The following is a 22074-nucleotide window of genomic DNA, read 5'->3' on the forward strand; positions in this document are numbered from 1 at the left end:
TTTTTTTTTTTTGTCCAGTAATAAATATTTGACTACTAAACTGCACAATGAAAAATGTGCCCATTGAGGATGTAAAAAACCAAGTGTTCAAATATTTCAATCTCTGACATAGTAAACGTATAAATATTTAAAGAGGAGTTTAATTGAATTTTTACCCAAATTCATGTTCAGCTCTGCAAAGGCGATGAGGGCATGGATTTAAGCTACTAAAAAATTTTTTTTTTTACGTAGGCACGTAAAAGACTTTTGAATCTGTAGAGTCGACACATTGTCTCAGAAATTAGTTTAAGCCTCACAGTGCACTGTATAGACGCCATAGTGTGTTATCACATCAGGTAAGGGGAAAAAATCCCGACGTGGAACAGAAGGCACGCCTTTTCATTTAGTTAACTGACAAATTAGCTGAATGACTAATTAAACTACTGACTGATTTACTGACTTGGCTGATTGATCAACAAACTTACTGATTAATTAAGTCAGAGAGCGATTATGTAACCTACCAATGGACTGACTTCTGTGGCTCTCTGGCAGGCTAACAAAAGACTAGCTGTCGTGTGAGCGTGTGCATTGGTGTGGTATGTGGATAACCTCCAGGTGGGCGATGAGACTGTGGCTAAAGGCCTCTGGGCTCCTACACAGAGATCTCTCTTAGCATGCTCCTATTACTGGACAGCGATTAGTCTCTCTTCCACACACACACACACACACACACACACACACACACACACACACACACACACACAGAATTGAGGTAAGCATACAGAGTGGCTCATTCATGATAGGTGGTTGACGGTGGCGTGTGTGCATGTGTGTGTGAATATCTTAAGCTCTGTCATTAAAAAGCAAACACATTTAGTTTATCTGGAAACTCCCTGCAGATTACACACACATACACATACATATACTTGTTAACTGACACACTGATGAGACTTGGAATTTTTTTCCCCCCTTTACCACAAAGTGAACTTGTGGTTGATGTGTTTTGGGAGGCTGAGCAGGAGTGTGTTTACCTACTGTATGAGAGTTTGTACAACTGTAAGAAGGAATTTGTAGAAGAGAAGAGAGGAGAGGAAAGGGGAGGAGAGTACGAATGTGCCAGCCATGCATCATTTCATTATTAATAGCCGTGTCGGAATAAAAACGCTAACCTTGTCTCATCTAACGGACGGCTGAGTCTGCAAGCTCTACACTCTCCTCTATTTGTGTGTGTGTGTGTGTTTTGAAGGGACACTAGTTTGCTGTTGTTTCCCTTTGTTTGGCTGTGCAGGGCGAGCTGGTGAAGTCATTGCAACCCATACAGGTATAAATATCTGTGTGTGCCTCTGTGTGTGTCTGTGTGTGTGTGTTGGGGCAGTGTTTCCCGTGTAAAGCAAACCAGGAAGAGAGCACCAGTGTCCTGCCGAGAGGGGCATTGTTATCTACCTCCTAACACACACACACGCACATGAACACACACACACATCACCCCTCCCAGTCTGAGCTGCCTGATCTGCGCACCGTCTGTGTCACCACAGTAACACATAGCACACGCCCAAACAACAACAAACACTATGTTTTGCGCTGCTATTGACAAGAAAAAAAAAAAAAAAGAAAATTCCTTGACTCACATAATCACACATTTACTGTAATATTACATGCAAGTTCATGCATGTGGGGCTTATGAGATGGACCACCCTGCTTTGAGAGATGTTTCTGTTATTTTTGTTCCATTGTGGAGACAAAAAAAATAACGAAAACCCAAAACCACGCACACAAAACGAGGCAGGCGAATGCAGTCCTATGGAACTGCGGAGGTGTAATCTGTCAGACAGGAAGCTAGTGAGGTCAGAGGTCACCAAGCACTAATCGATTAGCCGTCAGTTAGTGCTGCGCTCATGAGGAGAGCGCAGCTGTGGCCAGCTCTTCTTCCACTGTGCCTGTGTGTGTGTGTTACAGTGAAGTGTTTAGGTTTTTTAGCTTGTGTGCGCCTATTAGGGATGGCTCATGTGTATCTGAGTGCTGATGCTCATGGGTGTCCTCCGTGGCAGCACTGTGTGGGTGTGTGCATTTCTTGGACATATTGATCACAGAGAATTTCAGCTGATTTTTTATTTTTTCAGTCTGACCCTCTGAGGTTAAATGCTGCTCTCTCCCTCTCTCTCCCTCTGCGTCTGTATCTTTCTCGGAGCGAGAGAAAGAGAGATAGAAACACTTGAACTCGGGTCAGGCTGCGTAGGTGTTTGCAGGCTTGAGTCTCAAATCCGCCTCTATCATCCGGGTGTTTATTTAAAATGAAAGAAGTTTTCTTTTTTTTTCTCTAAATCTGCATTTCTTCTCTGTGACCTGTGGGTCTGGCATAAACTTAACTGGTCTTCTCATAGTATTTATAATGCTGGCTTTTATGAGAAACTGCTCCTAAAGCCGAAAGGTAGCAAAAACTTGGTTCCTTGCGTTAACAGACAGAAAAACAACATTCAAACACCTTAGTCATATTAACTTCCACAAAATTATGTCCAAAACTATAATTCAGATAATGATGGCCACATGTAATGTTTTTATGATGGAACCATTTTTATTCTTGTTTCTATGTTAAGCATCACAGTCTTTTTATTGGCTAAAAATACCACCTGTTATGTGAGTTTTATGCTGCAAACGCCATATTTCTGTCATGACGCTGTGATACTTATACATAAAAAGGAGAAATTGTTTCTAATTTTTTGCCTGTAAAATTAAAATTGATCATTTAATTAATAACAAAAGCCTAGAGGGTATAAAATAATATGACTTTCCTTTGAGATAACAGAGAAATACATGGTAACATAGTAATTGAGAACTAGGAAGTAGGAAGTAATTACTAAGTTACTCAGTAGCACGTATTTACTCAGAAATAGGGATGTACTGGTAATTACTGCCTCTTTTTCCCTTTTATGTAAAGTGAGGCATCATAGTCATAGGTTTTTATGATTCATAAGTAAGTACTATGTATGATGTTTCCCTCCTCTAGGCAGCAGAAAAACAGCACCTTATCATGGAGTGATGAGTAATTAATGAGCAATTACAGTTTTAATCGCAAACGACACAAGAAGAAGAAGAAAGTGTTGAGTTAAATCGGTTTGTTTAATTATGAATGCATAATTACCTGGTGATAACTCACTAATATGACATCTCCTGTGTGGTTCTTTAGTAAATAAACATCAACTATGTAGTCGTGGATAAGGAGATGTTAGAAGAGCACTGGTGAATGTCTCACTGTCTTCCATGTTAGTTCTGATGCCTTCGTCACGTGTCTTTATGGAAACAAGATCCTCCTGGAAGCACTTTCAGCTGGCAACATGTGATATTTCTCGGCAGGGAGCAGTCACCACTAATTCTTACCCACAAACCTCACTGCTGACAGTTCTTGCTGCACGTATTTTTTTTTTACAGACATTTACCATAAAAACTGAAAACCTGAGTGATGTCATCTCATTAGAAATATAGTGTCCTGTGCTACAGTCACACTAGGGAGACCACGGCACAACCAAAATTACTGCGACCGTGTGCGATGAACTTGAGCTCTTGTTGCTTTTGAAATGGTTGCTTAAAAGATGGGCACCAGTTGTTGCCTTCAAAATAATAAAATTAATCAATTTTGTGCAATCAGTTTACAACAAATTGGTGAAAATCACAAATCTGTTGCCGTCTACACATGCAGAAATTAACACTAATTACTTACATTCAGAATCCAGCCAGAACCTCACAGATGTGAAACAGAAAATCAGAAGTTCTTCCACAAATATTGTCAAGGTGCAGCTGCAGAACGGTGACATAGGGGCTCAGCAACCTTGCTTTAATACTGGGATATGACCAGAAACCAAGCAGGTGGCAACTGGCTGAGTCGAGTCCCCTACTGCAGGAGACGCGTCGCAGTTGCACTCATCAGCACAGACTGACTCAGATTTCACACCTTTGCCAGTCTGTCTGAGAGTGACTGGAGAGGTTACCTCCCATGAGGCGACCTGTGCAATCGAAAGCAGTTGCCGCAACTACTTGCAACTGGTTCTGAGTGTGAAAAAATTCAGCGTGTAACCTACAATTTTTCCCAGCTACTTGGAGATTGCAGTCGTATTTGTTCTCTAGTCATTTGCTAATGATGCAACATGATGCATCAAAAGATTAAAGGACGAGAATTTGTTAGACTGAACTTCAATGACAATCTAATGAAAAGAACTCCCATGATGCTCATTTCCTCAAAAGTCAGAGTTCGGAGTGACGTCATTGCTGAGATGAGAATGTTCCAGTGGTAAAGTAGAAAACGTAAGGCAAAAGAGGATTTGTTTGGAGCCATTCAAACAACACTAGCAAGACAGGACAATGCTTGTGATTTCAAAGCACAGCTGTGGCATGTTCATGGTCAGTGCGCTGTGCATGGCTTATTTTGCGAGTCATAAATAGACAATAGTGGCTGCAAAGATTCACAGTTTTACTACTATTTACATGCACTGCTGCCATGTTGGATTGTGAAGCTGGGGATACTCCAGTTGAAAACTCCGATTGGAATCTGAGAAATTCCGACTTCTGACTTCAAATGGAACACACTGATAGATAGCCTGACTGTTTACCTGATAGTTTAGTTGACTCACAGGAGTGTCTGTCCTAACTTTTTACATTAAGTATTGTCTAAATGTGGTCCATATTCTTCATTCAGTGCTGAATGAGTCTGTATTTCCCATATCCGTGTCCCTGTGTCTAATTATGAGACCCCTGCAGTCGGCGGGTCTCATGGGAGGCTGGTAGGTGAGAGTGTGAGAAAGAGGCATCAGGGGATTAGTTTTTAGAAGGTTTAGAAGGTGACCAGCTCATTATAAGACTACATGTTATAATGATTTGTGGTATGTGGTGTCTGTGTATGTGGGGGGTTATAATGATGCTCAGAGCGGGAGCAGCAGTATTTGTAGTGTTTCTCCAGGGAGTCGAGCTCATGACCTTTCACCCTTCAGCTACACCTAAACCCTAAGATTCCCCTGCTTTGAGTTTACTCTAACCTTCCCCCATACGGAAAAACACAAATTCTCTCTCATGACTTGGAAGCAGTTTCAGAGCAATTGCAGGTTCTCAGCAGCTGAAAGTCAGATTTATCCCCATCAGCGACTATGTGTGTGTGTGTGTGCGGTGTCTGTGCCTGCGTGCGTGCGTGTGTGGCGGCTGTTAAGCAGTAACAGATAGCCTGAGCGCACTGCGTGGCGATGCTGTCATTACCGTTGTGCTTCTCCACTGATGTGTCACGGCTGATGTCACACGCTCAATTGGCCCCGCCGACAGCCGCCATCACTCAGACTGTTTACTACACTTTTACTACAGTTATCACTCACTCGCTGTCGCCACCGCCGCTGTGAGGACCAGACGCCCCGCACCGCTGCTGAAACCACGCGCTGAGATAACAACAGAGGCACACAAGCCTTCACACATACATACACACACACGCATTGGTTACTGCATGGGCTCTTTGTCTTGCCCATCAACACACGGAAACACTCATTTAGGCAGGAGTGTGTGTGTGTGTGTGTGTGTGTGTGTGTGTGTGTGTGTGTGTGTGTGTGTGTGTGTGTGTGTGTGTGCGTGTGTTGGCAGGAGGTAGAGGAAGAGAGGGAAGGTGAGGGAGGTGCCTAAAACAAAACATCTGTGCTTAGATTCTGTGTTGCATTGTTTTTAATTTTGTGATTACTTTGTTTTGTTTGTGTTTGTTTATATAATATATTGTTTTTTCAAGCATGTGTGTATGTGAGTGTGTATCTGGAAAAGTGTGTATTCAGAAAGGTTTACGATGTGTTTTATTGGTGTGTATGTGTGTCTGCGAATCTAGGTTATGCTTCTTATTTCCACATGATTAACTAACTCGCATCCCCGGGACTGTTCCCTCCACCTCGGCCCGTGCCTACCCATAAGGCCGTGTGTCAGTGGGGAACGCTTGATTTATGCTGGTTGAATATGTAACGAGAGGTTGTAAATTCAGCAGCCGGGGCCACATGCATCACTATTCTGCACCGTCGTAATTTAGATGCCACCTTCATATCTGAGATGCTAATTGGTTAAATTACTGGGTTAGCTCTGGAGATTTATACCCGGCTAACGAGAGGGGTGCGAGGAGAGAGAAATGGGGGGATGCAGAGAAGGAATAACTGAGGGTTGAGGAAGGGGAGTCATGCTGAAAAAGCGGGAGAGGGCTGAAAAATGCGAAGGCTTGAGTTCAGCGGGAGGAGAGGAGAAGTGCAAAGTGCACAGACAGTAAGAGAAATAACTCAACTACAGCCGAGGTTTAGACTAAAGGAGGGCACCAGAGCCTGAAAACAGCACACAGATTTAATTATTCCAAAGAGACGCTTTGTTACATTTAGATACAGGAAAAGTTAGTTTGAGTGTTTTATTGTCTCTTTCAGGGTTTTTTTTCCCTCTGCAGCAGCATTAAATATTTTGACTTGACTTGTAGGAATAATTCAAGTATTAACAATTGTTCTGCTCTAAGCAAGTGTCTCCATTCATCGCCTTTATTGCTTATCTGTACCCTGTATGCTTATTGTTACAGGGTCACCGTTTAGGCCTCAGTCACTGGAGAAAAAGGTGTATTTCCCAATTGGTTGGTGAGTTGTTGCTGGAAGTTTCTGGCAGTTGACAGGTGACATTGGTTGTAAAGAGGGCACTGGCACAAAAAACCTCCTTGCATTGCTTTGGTTGGGAGGTTATCACAGTCACTCCTAGTTTGCATGGAAGATGCAGATTTGTAAGCAAACCGCCCTGACTAATTACCAAATGGCAGTGACACTTGGAAAATGTGTGACTTAAACCAGAAAAGTAGAACTATTGCCTCAGAATAACAGTTGTGCCTCACTGCGGCAACACATTTCAAATAGCACAACTTTATAGTTTACAATCACACTACTGCTTAGAAACTAGTTGGTGAGTGTTTGCAAACAAGCCAGCATCTTCCATGCAAACTACAGGAGCCAATATTCAAGAGACCAAAGCAACTGCAAAGAAGTTTAGGTGGAGAACCGAATACTTCTTTGTGACTGATCAGCAACTGGTTGGGGAATATATATATATATTAGTCCAGTGAAGGTTTGCCAAGTTGTCTCTAGGCCTGCGTGACTGGAGCCTTAGCTTGACTGAGAGGTGGGATACACTGGGCTGGTTGCCAGTCTTTCGCAGTGAAACAGAAAGACCACTGAAACCGACATGACACATACAACCAATTTAGAATAATGAATTAACCTAACAGGCAGGTCTTTGGACTGTGGGAGGAAACCGGAGCACCCAAGGAAAATCCAAGCAGACGCAGGAAAACATGCAAACTAAACAGTAAAGCTCCAGCCAGCGAGCATGTTCACAGCCCGAGGCACCGGTGCTAACCGCTGCATTACCGTACTGCCCATAAGAGAACCACTCATTCACATTTATCAATAGACAACAAGCAGACTTCCCACTGATTTTTTTATTTTTATTAAGCAAGATGTATTCAGTTTATTGATAAAATAAAGTTCCAGTTTGGATACACCACCTACTCTTGAAATGACCAACACATCTCCCAAACACACAGTGTTAGTGGTGGTGTATCTTACTAATTTCAGTGTTTCTGAAACAGTGTTTCCAGTCTTAAAAGAGTGAAACAGTATGAAAACGGTAGAATGCTGGGAGAACACTCTGAACATTTGACCAGGAGAAAGTTAAATAAAGTTAAAGTTTCCCTTTCATTTTGTAAACTCTGTTTAGTTTCAGTTCACTTTATTATTTGGCTAGCTTTCAGCACTTTGTTAGGGTTAGTGAAAAGTTATGATTTGTCTCATTTGTTGCTCTATTTTGTTGGTTTCTTAGCACAGAATTTCCAACCTAATAGTGACATAAAGGGCAGCACGGTGCCACACATTATATATGCACGTATTCACACAGCCACTAGGGGCTGCAATAGCTGGCACATAGTGCCTATGAGGTCATTTTCTTGAACTAGTGCATTCTGACAACCGGTCAACCTAAACACCAACATATTATCAACTTTAGTTAGCGTGAAGTTTCATATGACTGTAGTTCACAATACTCATGACTTAGCTTGGTGTGCACCAACACCTGATGGTGATATCTGGCTTTTAGCTGCTAAAATCTTTACCGTGTTCGAAAACTACTTGGAAACCCTGCTAGTCTGCTAATCTAGTCGTTGTTTAGTTCCAGACAATGGCACTAAATGGTGACATTTCAGAAAGTACCTGAAATGTATGGCTGAAAAGTATGGTACATGTGTTGCTTGCTGATGTGAGAAAAAATGCTTGCATGCTTTGTTTTTTCAGAGGGGGGAGGAGGAAACGGCGTACAGTTTAGCTTTCTATTCACAGAGACATGAAAGAAACAACAGAGGAGTAATCTACTGCTCTGACATTGTTGCAGAAGACGAATGGAGTTGGCATCAGACATCAGTTAGTAATGTTTAGGCAGTCCTTTTGTCTGCTGCAGGGTGGATGATAATTATTGACGCAAATTAGCTTATGTACACCAACTCACACACTCACGTATACACTTGAGCGACAAAATATATCTTCTCTCTGCCTCCCTGTGTACTCCTTCTCCACCTCTCTCTCTCTCTCTACCATCTGTCTACACTCAGTGCCAGCCGGTAATTAGTCCTTGTAAAGTCAGTGTAGTGAGGAGTCCCTGTGTTTGGATACTGCTGTCTAGTCAAACACTGGGGAGAGGGGGGTAAGGGTGTGGGTGTGTGTGTGGGGAGGGTGCTAACAGCCTGTGTTTTATCTGTCAAGTTTGTTGCTGTTATGCAACACTCTCCAGGGTTAAGGTTAAATCTCCGGAGATTCAGCCAGAGTGTTGTGACTTTATTTACTAGTTAAATCAGTCTGTTTGCCTCGGCGAACAAGCAGCCGCACATAAATGGCAAGGAGTTTAATTTCTTTGTTTTATTTTATGCTAATTCTCATCTTTGAACATCTTGCGTTTTGTGCTGTAGCTGTTTATTTATGTGCGGCGTGTATTCTGCTCAAATGTGTTACTGACGTCATTAAACACACGGGCTTTGTGTGGTTTTAGGGCCACTTAAAGCATAAATAAAAGGCCTGTGCAACTGAGTAAATGCTTGGCATCACGTTGAGAAAAGAAAAGCTGAAATTTTCACAGATTTCTCAAGTTTTTATTTAAAGGTTTCTTTTAATGGAAATTGAACATTAAATAATATAAATTTCAGCCACTGGGTGATTACAGGAGCTAAATCAGATCAACAAAGCTCCATGCAGTCACCTTCTTCCCTCCAATAGTGCCGCTTATTTTGACATTATGGCTCAGAAAGATTACTCTGTGTCATCATCTCTTCATTACGCCAATTTAGTCTGTTTACAAACAGTTTGTTTTTAAGCAGCTTTCTTCAGATTACAAATAGGTGAAAAGTCTTTAATTAGTCTCACAGGAAAACTCTGAAGCTTGTGCCCTGACCTTTATTTTCATAATTTTTGGCATTACTGTTTTTATTTGCACTTTTAATGTAGATGATAATATAACAATGCTTGTACCTAATGTGCATATTGTAATCATTAATTTGATTTTACAGAAAAAAACTTATATAATGCATATATGCATGCATGTTTACTGCAGCTGACAAGTGGTTGATCTCACTGTCATCTCCAGATTTTTGGTTTTACTAGAGTAAACAGACTGAGATCTTGTTTAAAGCTGGCTGGTGTAGTTCTCTGATCATTTGTCACAGTCACTACCTTCAGTCAATGGTTTCCCCCCTACTGGTTCATGAGTGGTTGCTGGCTGTCACTAGGTGGAATTTGCACTGAAGATGCCAACATGTCTACAAACACTCCATGCAAACCACCAGCAATCTTGTAGGATCCAAAGCAACCACAAGGAGCTTTTTGGTGCAGCGCCATATATCTCCTAGCAACCAGTTTCACAGCAACCACTCCCCAACTGGTTGGGGAATACACTTTGTCCCTAGCAAACTGAGGTTTCCAAGGTGTGCCTGGGTTATTACCCTACTGTGCTCCAACACGCCTTTGCTCCCACATTAGTAAAATCTTGTGATAATTCCACAATAAATAGGTGGAACTTGTTGGTAAAACATACCACACCTACCACACACTTATTCCTACCAGGACTACAAATAACATTTATTAATAGTGGTGTCGGCTTATAAGAAGAGCACAAACTCGCACACACACAAAGAAAAAGCCCCCTAAGCAGTGCTGGGCCGAGAACAAAGAGTTTGTATTTACTGTAGGCTCAGGTGACAATACATGACAAACTGAAATAGACTGGGTGTTGGTTTGTGCTGTGTGTGCGTGCGTGTGTGTTTTGCTCTTCCATATATTTGGGCTCCAGTGCGTATGTGTGGTAACACCCTGGGCAGCCCGCCCTGCAGATGAGATTTCCAGCTGAACAGGAAGTGGATTGCTGCCACTTCCTGTGCAGAACATTCAGGACATGAATACTGTTTCACACACAGACACAAAAACACATCTGCGAGCGCAAACGCCTCGCGCGGTCATTCTTACCGAGATGACTGATCACACCTAAAGCTTTTATGTCTGTGCATGTGTAAATGTGACGTGACATTTCCTGAATTCTAAGACACACAGACAATAGGAGGTGATGATTCAGACCGATGTTTGCATCTTTTCACTGTCTGACCTTTTGCCTTTAAGCCCCTCTCTCCATTGTGTTCAGTCTGCTCTCTATATCTCCTTCTGTTTGTGGTATAAGCAGTTTGTGTCCACTGGTATTGACTCAACAACTTGATAAACATTAAATTTCTGATCGTAGCTAAACAGACAGTCAGGCCCACTGGCAGGGTGACACAGTACAGTACAGAAAGACAGACAGACAGACAGGCGGGCTAACAGGGTGTGTGAGTTACTGTTGTTGCCTTTTATAATTATTTCAGGAAGCTTCGACAATCGTCTGTCAGTAACAAGAGGCGGTATCAATCTCCGTCTGACAATAGCAGGAAAGACAAACACACACACACACAGGTCTGCATTCTACCACATTCCACCCTGTGTATGTGTGTGTTAATGTGTGTGTGAGCAAGTACAGTATAGGCCAGGATACCAGCGTATTTACCGTTTGCCCACACCGATGACGGCACTCACTTCTGTATACGCAGTTTCTCAAGCACTTAAGTGGAAAAAAAGCACCTCTGAATGTCAAAGAGCAAAGGCTGGAATCTCTCTCTCTGAGATCAAATTAAACTTTAATGATGCCCACAGAGAAGCTTGATTACACTTCAACACTGCAGTAAACAATGATGGAACAAACCACCAAAAAGAAACCAAATGTACACTAGGATAGTGCATCTGTATGATGGACTGGGAGCAGATGGCATTAGGCATTGTTAGGCTATGAAAAATGTAAACATCAGTGTTGAGGTTGTAATGTATTTGACACAAAGTATGACACTATTCAACCATCAAGCATGTATATAATCAAAATAACCTGTCCCACAACCATCTCTGAGCCAGTTGCTAACAAAACTCATCATTCCCACAGCTTTTTATGAAAAACATTAGTCATATGTTGTTAAAGCTAACAATGTGGCTCTGTGAAACAATCGGTGTAGCATTTCGAATCCTGCAGAGTTGAATCATCAGCTGCCAAATCAGGACAGTTGTAAATGAAACAGATAGACTGACCTGCTTCAATCCACACAAAACCTTAAGAACAAAATAAAATACATTTGAATGAGAAAGAAAAATAAGATTAAACTAGTACGAGAGGAAATCATCAGTATTCATTTCTAATTTATAAAAATGCAGGGGGATACCTCCACAGAAATCTGGGTGTTATTATTAAATTAAAAAAAACTGTTCATGTCAGCACTACCTTAAATTCATTCATCTCAGAGAGATTAAATGTACACAATCTGCAGATTTGATCTCCTCCCTTTCGTTTCTCTCCCACCAGAGCCAAGCTCCTGCACTTAGACAATAAAGTGCAAATGTGTTTTTTAGGAACTGCTTAACAGCGATCCCATGCTGTGTTTATGACTCCTCTTGCCCAGGAGGAAAAAAGTTGAGCCAACCCAGCAAGGAGGCAAAAACACAATCCAGGAAGCAGCTGAACTCACACGAACAGTAAAGGAGGAGCAGTTCTCTGCTTCCTTATCGCCCTGCTAATAGTTACATTCTTTACATGCAATCTGTTTGTATGTGATAAATCGGCAAAAATTGCAAATCCTTTGCTGCCTGTATATACACATAAATTCACATCAAACAGAAATCCACATTATCTACATACATTCAGAGGCCAGTTAGTCCTTCATAGATCTGCAACAGAAATTCCTGCACAAAAAGTGACATAGGTGGTGCAGGATAGCAATTTTACCACAAACTGACATACAGTATGTGTTTGGACAACCGGTTAGCAATCAGCTGAGTCGAGTCCCCAGACAAGTTGCACTAATCTGTGCAAACTGACTCAGATTGCTCCACGTTTGCAATCTGTCTGCATTTATAAATTAGAAAGAGATTATTTGCAAACCTTCATCGATCTGTCTCAGAATGACTGCAGTCACTTCAAGTCGGACAGCAACTGCACCTGTGCAATCAAAAGTCGTTGCCCAGAGGTTGTCGGTACCACATGCTCAACCTCTGGGCCCAGTTGATTGTTGCAGTCCCTTGCAACTGATCACTTAATGCAAAAAAAAAAAAGTAATCAGAATCAGAATCAGAAAGGGTTTTATTGCCAAATGTTGAGCAGGTTTACAACATTAGGAAATTGCTGCGGTGCTTCAGTGCAAACATACTGTCATAAATTACGCTTAAATAGACATGAAAAAATAAAAATAAGAATAAGAATTAAAAGTGCTATGTAGATACTAAGATATATACATGAGTGCAGGTGGTGATCAGTGCCAAACATGGAATGATGCAGTGAACACAGCGTAGGGTCATGTGTTAGTGGTGGGAACAGGCGACCACCAATTTTTCCTATCTGGAAGGATGTTGCCGTCCCGTTCTTTGCTCTAGACTGACTGAGCCATATCCTCCTGAGACCCAGCCTGTTCATGTATGTTCTATGCAATGGACATTTGTTTCTGATATATATCTTTTGATTTGATATCTCATGTGTTTGGTCAGCCACTTTTAGCTCCAAAGAGGCAGGAAATCACAAAACCAGCAACAGTGAAATAATATTTTTTTCCTCAGTTCTCAGGAGGATAAGAGGACAAGCAGGTCCAATCCATGCCAGTAAAATGTCACCTGTTTAACCTGTTTTATCCTGCACCAAAGACTTGTCAAGACAGTCTCAAATCATAGAAGAACCTGGTAGCTCGACACCGCACTAAAGTCTAAAGCTGAACTGTTCTAGACATTACAGAGGTCTTTACTTGCCAGGTTCAGGTGGCCAGTTGTGCACAAACGAGTGTCCAGTGAAGCCACAGTGAGGGAGTTGATATCACATCCTGCCTCCAGTATCCACTCACTAGATGGACACTCAGCTCAAATGGAGCAAGAACACATCTGAAGTGGACCATAACCTGCAGAGTTCATGTTTGCAAACAGCTCGGGGTTTGTATAGTTTTATTTCTTTAATTTGTATATATCTGCCTCCATGTATGTGTATGGGAGCTTGTAGGCGCTCAGTGAAGGTATTCATCTCATCTCAACAGGGAGTTCAGCATCCTCAGCTTCTCCTAAACACAGGAGGGAGGATAGATACATCTGCTTTGGTCTAGTACGACAGTTCCAAGCCTCTCATCCTCCCTCTCCTCTCCCACCACCTCCCTCACATTAATTCAGAGAGGTACTAAATATTTCTTTTAGTAGAAAAAGCTTTTTTCTCCCCATGGCCGCTGCAATCACCAGCGCTTTCACTCTCTTCACACACACCTCACCCCTGCACACATGGGAAGTGCTGTTTTCTTTTTTTTATGTACTAGCTAGAATTATAAATGTTCAGCTGTGTTTATGGCTTATTAGGCAGTTACAGGAAAGAGGAAAGCATGTGTTTTATTGGCTTAATTGGGAAAGAACAGCTTCCTTGCTGCATTAGCACTATTTTCCTCTCATCAACGGCCTTGGCTGGTGAGGCAGCGCTCTGTGCAGTCAAAGGGGCCCTCGCCGTGCCACTCTTTCTGCTGAGGACGACGAAAGGGCTCCCGCGTGTGCGCGTGCATTTGTGTGTGTGCGAGTGTGAAGGGGAAGGTGTGAGTCTGAGCTGAGTGTGCGCAGGCATTGTGATGCTAAACAACAGCATAAAATCTTCTCTGTCGTGTGAATGTGAGCTAAATGTGTTTATGTTTTTGCTTCTTTTTTTTTAAGTCTAAGAGTATAAGTGTGCGCACATTCATGCACGCGTGTTTGCAAGTAGGCATGCGTCCTGGTACTTGACTGTGAAGCTGCTCCTTTCATTAGTCGAGAGGAGAGACGATCCCGGATACTCCTTTGAGCCTGACAACGGAGAGCGATCTTGTAATGTGTTTTATCTCCTTCTCCATCCCTCCTTCCCTTCTTCTACCACTTCACCCCTCCCCAATTCCCTTTAATTCTCCTCCCCTCCACACACACCCTCTCACCTCCCTCCCTCTCCGTCGTGTGTTGCGCTCCGTTGCTCTCCCAGCATCTGAGGTGGAGACTAAACAGCCGAGTTATTTATTGTGATGTTTTCGTGGCCGCCTGGTTTAAATAACAGTTTGGTCTCTCTGCAATCCTCCTTCTCATCTCTCTGCCTTTATCCTCTCTCTTTTTTTTAGCTGCCGCTCTCCTCCTCGCCCTCTCCTTCTTTTTCTCCGCTCTCTCCACATGTACCCCTCCTTCCATCATGCTCCAGATAATGGTACATTGTTAACGGGCTGTCTATTGTTTGTGTTGTGCACTTGGCTAAGTGGAGGCTGAATAGTTTTTAGATGACAAACATGTAAGTTTGCTGCCAGCCATTCTGATCTGCTGGGCTGGAGCTAGTTATACACAAGAGCCGTCTGAAGCTCGCTTACCCTCAATCAGCGGGGATTTGCAGTGTGTCACAGCGAAACTTTAGTGCGTGTGTTGGTCTTTGTGTTTTGTGTGACACTGTTAAGACTACAAGTTTGAAATACAGACTTGGCCCCCGCTGATTGGCGTTTAAAAGCGATAGCGTTGTTTAGAGTCTCGATTTGCAGATGGGTATAACTCATCGCTCTCATCTCCGGGGACAAAGAGCCGAGACAAGAGCCCAGTTTCATTCAGTTCAGCCGCCTCGTAAAAGATGACACAATTACATTAGTCACAGCAAGCAGGTTACCAACTCTTATTTACACTCTCACTGGTCATCTGCAAGTTTTTATGCAAGAAAGATTCCAAAAATCCTGTTGAGTTATAACTTTTCCATCAGTTTGGATCAGGTTCAAATCCAGGCTGGAGCCTTTCTGCATGTTCTCCTATGATGTCTCCCTGGGTACACCAGCTTCCTTGCAAGACATGCTTGAGGTCTGGCTAATTGGTGATTCTAAATTGGCTGTAGGTGTGAGTGTCTATGTATGACAGACTGGCGACCTGTCCAGGGTCATCTCTTGCCCTTTGGCAGCTCAGGCTCTGGCACCCCCACTCCCACAATGCTGATTTGGATAAGCAATAGCAAGAGGACAGATGGATGCATAGTTCATGAGCTCGAAATAACCAGCCTAGTAAATTCATCAAATTGTGGTTACTTGCTTGTAATTTGTATAATTAACCATTAGTAAGTATATGCTATCATCTTCTTTCATCTGCTCTCTTATATACAAGGGCTAACCACAGCAGATGGATCCACTTACTTGATTTGGTGCAGATTTTTATACCGTTTGAGGTTCATGACACCTCTCATGAACCATTGACCTTTCTCATGTTAGGTAAATGTGTTAACCACTACAGTAGACGCTATCCTAATTATTGTTTGAATTGTGTTTTGAGGCCTTCTATCCATACTGACACTACACAGAGTGTGGAAGGTGCAGTCAGTCTTTATTTTTGTCCTTTTGTTTTCATGAAGGCTATCAATCAGGTCTTTACGCCATTTTATTATGTTTAAAGCCGACCGTAGAGGAATAGTGCATGGAAACCTTTGTTGAAATTCACCCGTGGGAAGTCTAAAATTGAGCAAATTATTAGGTTTAGCTCTGAAAATTAGTTTTATGGAAACATATTTCACATGTTCTATAAAAGAGGGGAATTCTTATCGCAATCGTTAACTGGTGTATTCACTTTATAGCATCATTCCCGGCTGACGTGACAGTCCAGGGTAAATCTTATGCATCATTCACGTCACATTCGACTCTTCACTGTCACACACTAACGCTTGATGATCAAATATAAATTCATACAAAAATGTGACACAATTCCAACAAAGGGACACCGCACTTGCCATTTACACACGCACACAGTATGCAATAAAGTGACCCACCACAAACCTCCAGCCTCCGTCTCTTTATGCCTGTAGATCTAACATAGCTGAGTAAATGTGTGTGTGCACACGCACACGCACAATAACACACACATACACAGCATTTATAGCAGCAGCTCCACCATGGATGTGATGGAGGGTGTGAAGCTGCATTTTAATGGATGATTATGTTTTATGTTTTCTCGACAATGACCTGAACTGGCAGACCGGTATTATTCCCCTCCCATCCTATCCCAGCCCTCACACACACACACACACACACACGTTTCTGCCTCTCTGTAATATCTATCTGCGTTTTGCCCCTCACCCCAACCGTTGTGCTTCACCCAGGGCTGTGTTGGAGTGACATGAGGTGCTCTCCTCTCTCTTTGGGCCAGAGAGGAGCGTGACTTAACATCCAGCCTTTATAGTAAAGGACATTCTCCTCTCGATTACCTACTGATGGAAAGGTCAACCAGCATGAATAGAAAGGTTGGGACCACTCATAATGTAAAACTCATGCTCTTCTCTTCTCTTCTCTTCTTTTCTCTTCTCTTCTCCTACATGTCCTGTCAGCACTCTCGACTCCTTACCGCCGTTAATCTGACACACAGAATAAGTGTGATAGACCGACAGACTGACAGGACTCTGTCAAAGTCATATTCTTTGAGAATGAAGGCAAAGGAAGAGGAAGAGACAGAGATACCACTTCTCTATCAGTGCTGAGTGGCAGAGCAGGACAAAGAAGAAATTATTTTGAATTCTGAGAACCATTAGCATGACTATAGATGCATTAAAATGCCAGATAACAGGAGCATGGAGAGGAGGTGGGTAAGGATAAGGTGGGGAAAGTGGTAGGAGGAGCTTGAGTGTATTGTAGTAACTTGACTCCATCCTTGGATGCTTACTCAGTTTATTCCACTTTTTTTTAAACTATAGAGTTGATATAGCGATTTGATTTTGCAGGAGAAACCTAATTGTTCAGATTGCATTTAGTTCTGCCTACAGACAGTTCATAAGTGACATTTCTGGAGGTTGGGGGCTTACAGCATCTAAGAAAAGCTGACAGGAGGCAGCTGATATGAAATAATATCTAATCACATTGACAAAAGCATGTTATGCTACCATAAGTACAGTGTTGGGTGCAACACGTTACAAAGTAATGGCAATCTTCGCATAGACAGATGTATAGCAAGCATCTACACAGACAACATGCTAACACAAAGCTAGCCAAGTGTCCAGCCCAGCAGCCAGACCCTGATATTCAACAGGTAACAAAGGCAATGAGGAGCAGTCAGGCCTGTAGGTGCAGTGTAAAAAACTTTAAGTTAAAGGTTTTTTTGTGTTGCAGTGTGAAATACCTCCAAAATTGCTGTCTCTCTGCTGTTAGCTCCCTCCATGGTACATTAGCTCTGGTTCTAACTGCTGCTGCTGTGTTGAAGTAACCACAGAACAACATAGAACTGGGGTCATTGTCTAATCCAGCGTTTTGGGCCAGATATGTGATCAAAATTCCAAAAAGGTTCATGGTTTGAATCCCCCAGAAGACCAGGAGCTTTCTCTGTGGTTTGAATGTTCTCCCTATGTCTAAAGACTTACATGCTAGGCTAACTGGTAATTCAGTATTGCCTGTTGGTATAAATGTGAGTTTGAATAGCTGCCCCTCTCTCTGTGTTAGCCTGGCAACCTGCAGGGTGTAGCCCACATCATGCTCTATGACATCCGGGATAGGCTCCAGCCCCCTCTAGTGACCCTGAACGGGGTAAGAGGTCCAGAAATTGGATAGGTGTGTGGAAACCATCAGATCCTAAATCCACGTAACAACAATCTTCTTGTTTACGCAGCTCTAATCTTTACCAGCGCCTGAAAATATTTGCAAGTTTAGCTCCTCTGCCTGGCTTTCTCCACCAGCTAGTTGCTATCTTTAGCCATCTGCTGTTTAGTGCTGGGAAGAGCTCACAGTGGGTTTATATTTAGATGTTGTTTATGATTGCACTGGCTAAAGAGGACTGTAAATGAAACAATGAGCTTAAAAAAAGGCTGAATACCATTGTTCAGAGTTATATTTTTCTGCTGATTTGCTGAGACCAATGAACATGTGACCTTCTGATTTGGTGCTAATATAAAATACCAGTTGGTGTAACAAAGTTTCTTGAGTGGAAAAAAAGAGCATCCACCTTTCTGCCAAAACAGCTGGTGCAGCAGAGTGAAGGTAGAAAGCCTCTGTGTACTTTCTTTACATTACATGTGTGTGTGTCTTTGCGGACAGATTCTTTCTCCTGCATCTGCTGTTAGCCTCTGCTGTTGTCTGTGTCATAGCTGTGAGCTTTAATCTAATGAAGTGTGTGTGTTTGTGCACGCGTGTGTCTTTCTCTGTGTGTGCAAATCAATAGTGATATATAATTCACTGCATCCCAGCCCCACCACTCTTTATACCCACACATACTGACTATTTAATATTGCATGAGGACACACACGTACCGAGCTGGGTGCAGGGGGAGGGAATATATGTGCGATATGCGTGTGTGCAGCCCCTTAGGATAGTAAAAGAGGGTCTTTTACAGCCCTCTAACCTCCTCTCCTTATGCGATCACAGGGCAGTTTTACCTCTTTTCTCACTTTTCCTTCTTTCTTAGGATTTTCCTCATTTTCTTTCTCTGTCTTTCCTTCTCTCTTTCTACTTCACTTTTCCTCTCGTATCTTTATTCATCCCCCCTTGTTCTCTCCCTCTCTTGCTCTCCTCCTGTATTGTTTTGAACCTTACCCTTGGGGTCTTCACGTTCACTCCTTTTCTGTGTGAATAAATAAGAATTCATCTCCACATTTAAATAGCTCCGGGGGGTTTGCAGGACACACACTCGCACGCATAGTGCACACATTTCTCAGTCGTGTTTATAAATCATTAGAGTCCGGGGTCACCGGGGGTCACGCCTCTCTCTCTGGCCACCACGCTCCATCCTGATTGGTTGTTGACACTGCGGGCCACTCACTATGCCTGTTAGCTTAGCTGCGCTTTTTACCCTCACCTTGCCTCCAGTGTGTGTTTGTGTATGCTGAATTATTTAACAGTTACTGCCTCTGTGTATGTATTTCCATATACGTATTTGTGTGTACGTATGTGGGTGTGTGTGTGCAGGGAAAACTCAAAGGCTCAGATGCCCCCCGTCCTCCTCATCTTTTTTGTTAGCTTGGAGTTTCGTCAGATTTAAACTAATTTTATTCCCACTCAGTCTCGTAGACACACACACACACACACACACATGAATCTTTACACAAACACGCATACACACAAACACACACACACACTTTCTCCTCATCTTTGGAGCCTCTGCATTCATATTTCATCGCCTTATGACTCCCTATGAGTTGCTTCAGTGTGTTTTATTGCAACATGAAAGAGCCGCTCCATAAACATGTTAATGGCTTTGATCACATAATGAGCTGAACAAATAGGAAACAACAGTGAGATTAAACAGAGAAGGATAAAAAACCTGTATGCACACAGCCTGTACAATCTTGGTTTGTCTGACTGAGAGATAATTAGTAGTTTACACTCTGCCATTCTTTTACACTGCAAGGCTCGGCATAACAGAGAGAAGCAGTGGCAGCAGACTGAGAGTCAGCTGTATCGCAGACACTTATAACATGGAAACACACACACACACACACACACACACACACACACACACACACACACACACACACACACACACACACACACACACAAGCACTCGTTAGTGTGTCTGTGACTTCCACCAGGACTTGCATTAATTTCCTGGACACTAAAAATTGAAAGATTTGTATCACAGGGACACACACACAGGTATAGTGCAACACATACACACATGCCATCATGGTGTCTTCCACCCATGACAGAGAACAAAGGGGGAAACTGTTAATTGAACAAAGGGTCTAATTAAATTGGTTCATGTGGGGTTTTTTAATTATTAATTGTCTGTAGTTTAATTGGTTGAAGGAAGGAAAGAAAGAAAGAAAGAAAGAACGAAAGAAAGAAAGAAAGAAAGAAAGAAAGAAAGAAAGAAAGAAAGAAAGAAAGAAAGAAAGAAAGAAAGAAAGAAAGAAAGACTTAGTATTTTGTTTGGTCATTGTTCATTTACAATAAGTAACAATAAAACCAACCACGCCATGTTAAAATCCCATGTCCTTGAGGAAGATAAGCTCAAGTTGCCCCCTCTGGATACATGTAAGTGTGTGAGCATTAGGTTAAAAGTGCTTAAGCACAGAATAAAGCTCACAGTAAGAAAGTGCCTTGAGTGCTCAAATAGAGTAGAAAAGTGCTAAATAAGTACCAGTCCATTTACACTCAGTGGTTTCAGGAAATTTATAGGCATTTGTTTGTGGTAAACTCAAAAAGCATCAAAGGCTTTCTTGTGAAAAGTCTCACCACTCGTTCCGAATCTTGGTAAAACCTTGAGGCAGTTATTTTGGGTTAACATGATCAAGCGGGCAGCACGGTTGGTAGCACAGCAAGAAAGTCATGGGTTTGAATCCAGTCTGGGACCTTTTTTTTGTGCGGAGTTTGCATGTTCTCTCCGAGTTCACAAACAAGCCCAGAATTTTTATTAAGCAAAGGTGTAAATGTGAGCATGAATGGTTGCAACAGATTGGCTACCTGTCCAGGGTGTATCCTGCATCTCACACCATGATGACTGTGACAGGACAAAGACCCCTACAACTCAGACTTGGATAAGCAAAGGGACATGGATGGATGGATGGATAGATGGATGGATGGATGGATGGATGGATGGATGGATGGAAGGAAGAAAGACCAAGCAGCTTGTTCAACATATTATGGTTTCGGGTTTTATTTCTATCATGCATGTGCAAAGTTTCATAACATTACATCTTAGGCAACTGCCCAAACTAGAGTGCCAACATGATCCATCTCTCTAGCTACGTCAAGGAAAACAATGTTTACAACCATAACAAGAGCATACAGAGGATCAGGATTGTCAGCTGAGCTCTTCTTTCTTATATTTATCCATGTTGCGCTGTTATAATGCAAATTATTGGCTGACTCTTTACATTTCTGTTTAGAACGCTTTGAGCTAAGAGCTTCAGTACGTATGGATTTTCTTTTTTCAGGAGTAGAATAAGAAGTTGTGCTGTGTTTCTTACAGACTGCCAAACCATGATCTTTTCCTGAGTCTGCTCTAAACTTCAACCACGAGAAACAAGATGCTAGTTGTCCTGAAACAACACTTTTTGTCACTTTTTCTCTAAATCGTGCCAGATGAGTCTTTTATTAATTAAAAAATCTGATTCTATTATTGAAGCTGTTGATCTTATTAGCAGTCAGAGTAAATGTAATAATTTGTTATTGATTGTGTGACACTTTTAATGGTGGATTTAAAGTTCCCTCGTTATTGTTAATGTAAAGAAAACATAGTAAGGAGATGAGTGATGAGTAGAGGAGTGCAGATTTGTTTCTATTTTCATCATTACCCAGTCCTCTGTACTCCTGAGTGGAGCTCCTTGTTTAGAAGTGTGCGCTTGTTTTGTAGTCAGAACGTCTCTTTTCTTCTCGTCTCTTTTTCATGTTTTTGTCGTGAGTCTACCTTGTATTTCTTCTTCTGTGTTCTTGATCCTTGAGGTGTTGTGAGTTGTTTTGTCTGGTTAATTACCTACACCCCAGTCGGGAGGTGAGTGTTTGACAGTTGTCACTGCAGTGTGTGTGTGTGTGTGTGTGTGTGTGTGTGTGTG

General features: G+C 42.2%; 1 protein-coding gene across 6 annotated transcripts in view; it reads left to right on the plus strand.

Annotated features, from left to right (window-relative positions):
* Positions 1–22074, plus strand: part of LOC102293762 (transcription factor COE1-A) — an 89180-nt gene that overhangs the window by 21063 nt on the left and 46043 nt on the right. The window lies entirely within an intron of this gene.

The sequence above is a fragment of the Haplochromis burtoni genome, unplaced genomic scaffold, assembly GCF_018398535.1.
Source record: "Haplochromis burtoni strain Fernald_Lab_line unplaced genomic scaffold, NCSU_Asbu1 Contig_83, whole genome shotgun sequence".
Lineage (NCBI taxonomy): Eukaryota > Metazoa > Chordata > Actinopteri > Cichliformes > Cichlidae > Haplochromis > Haplochromis burtoni.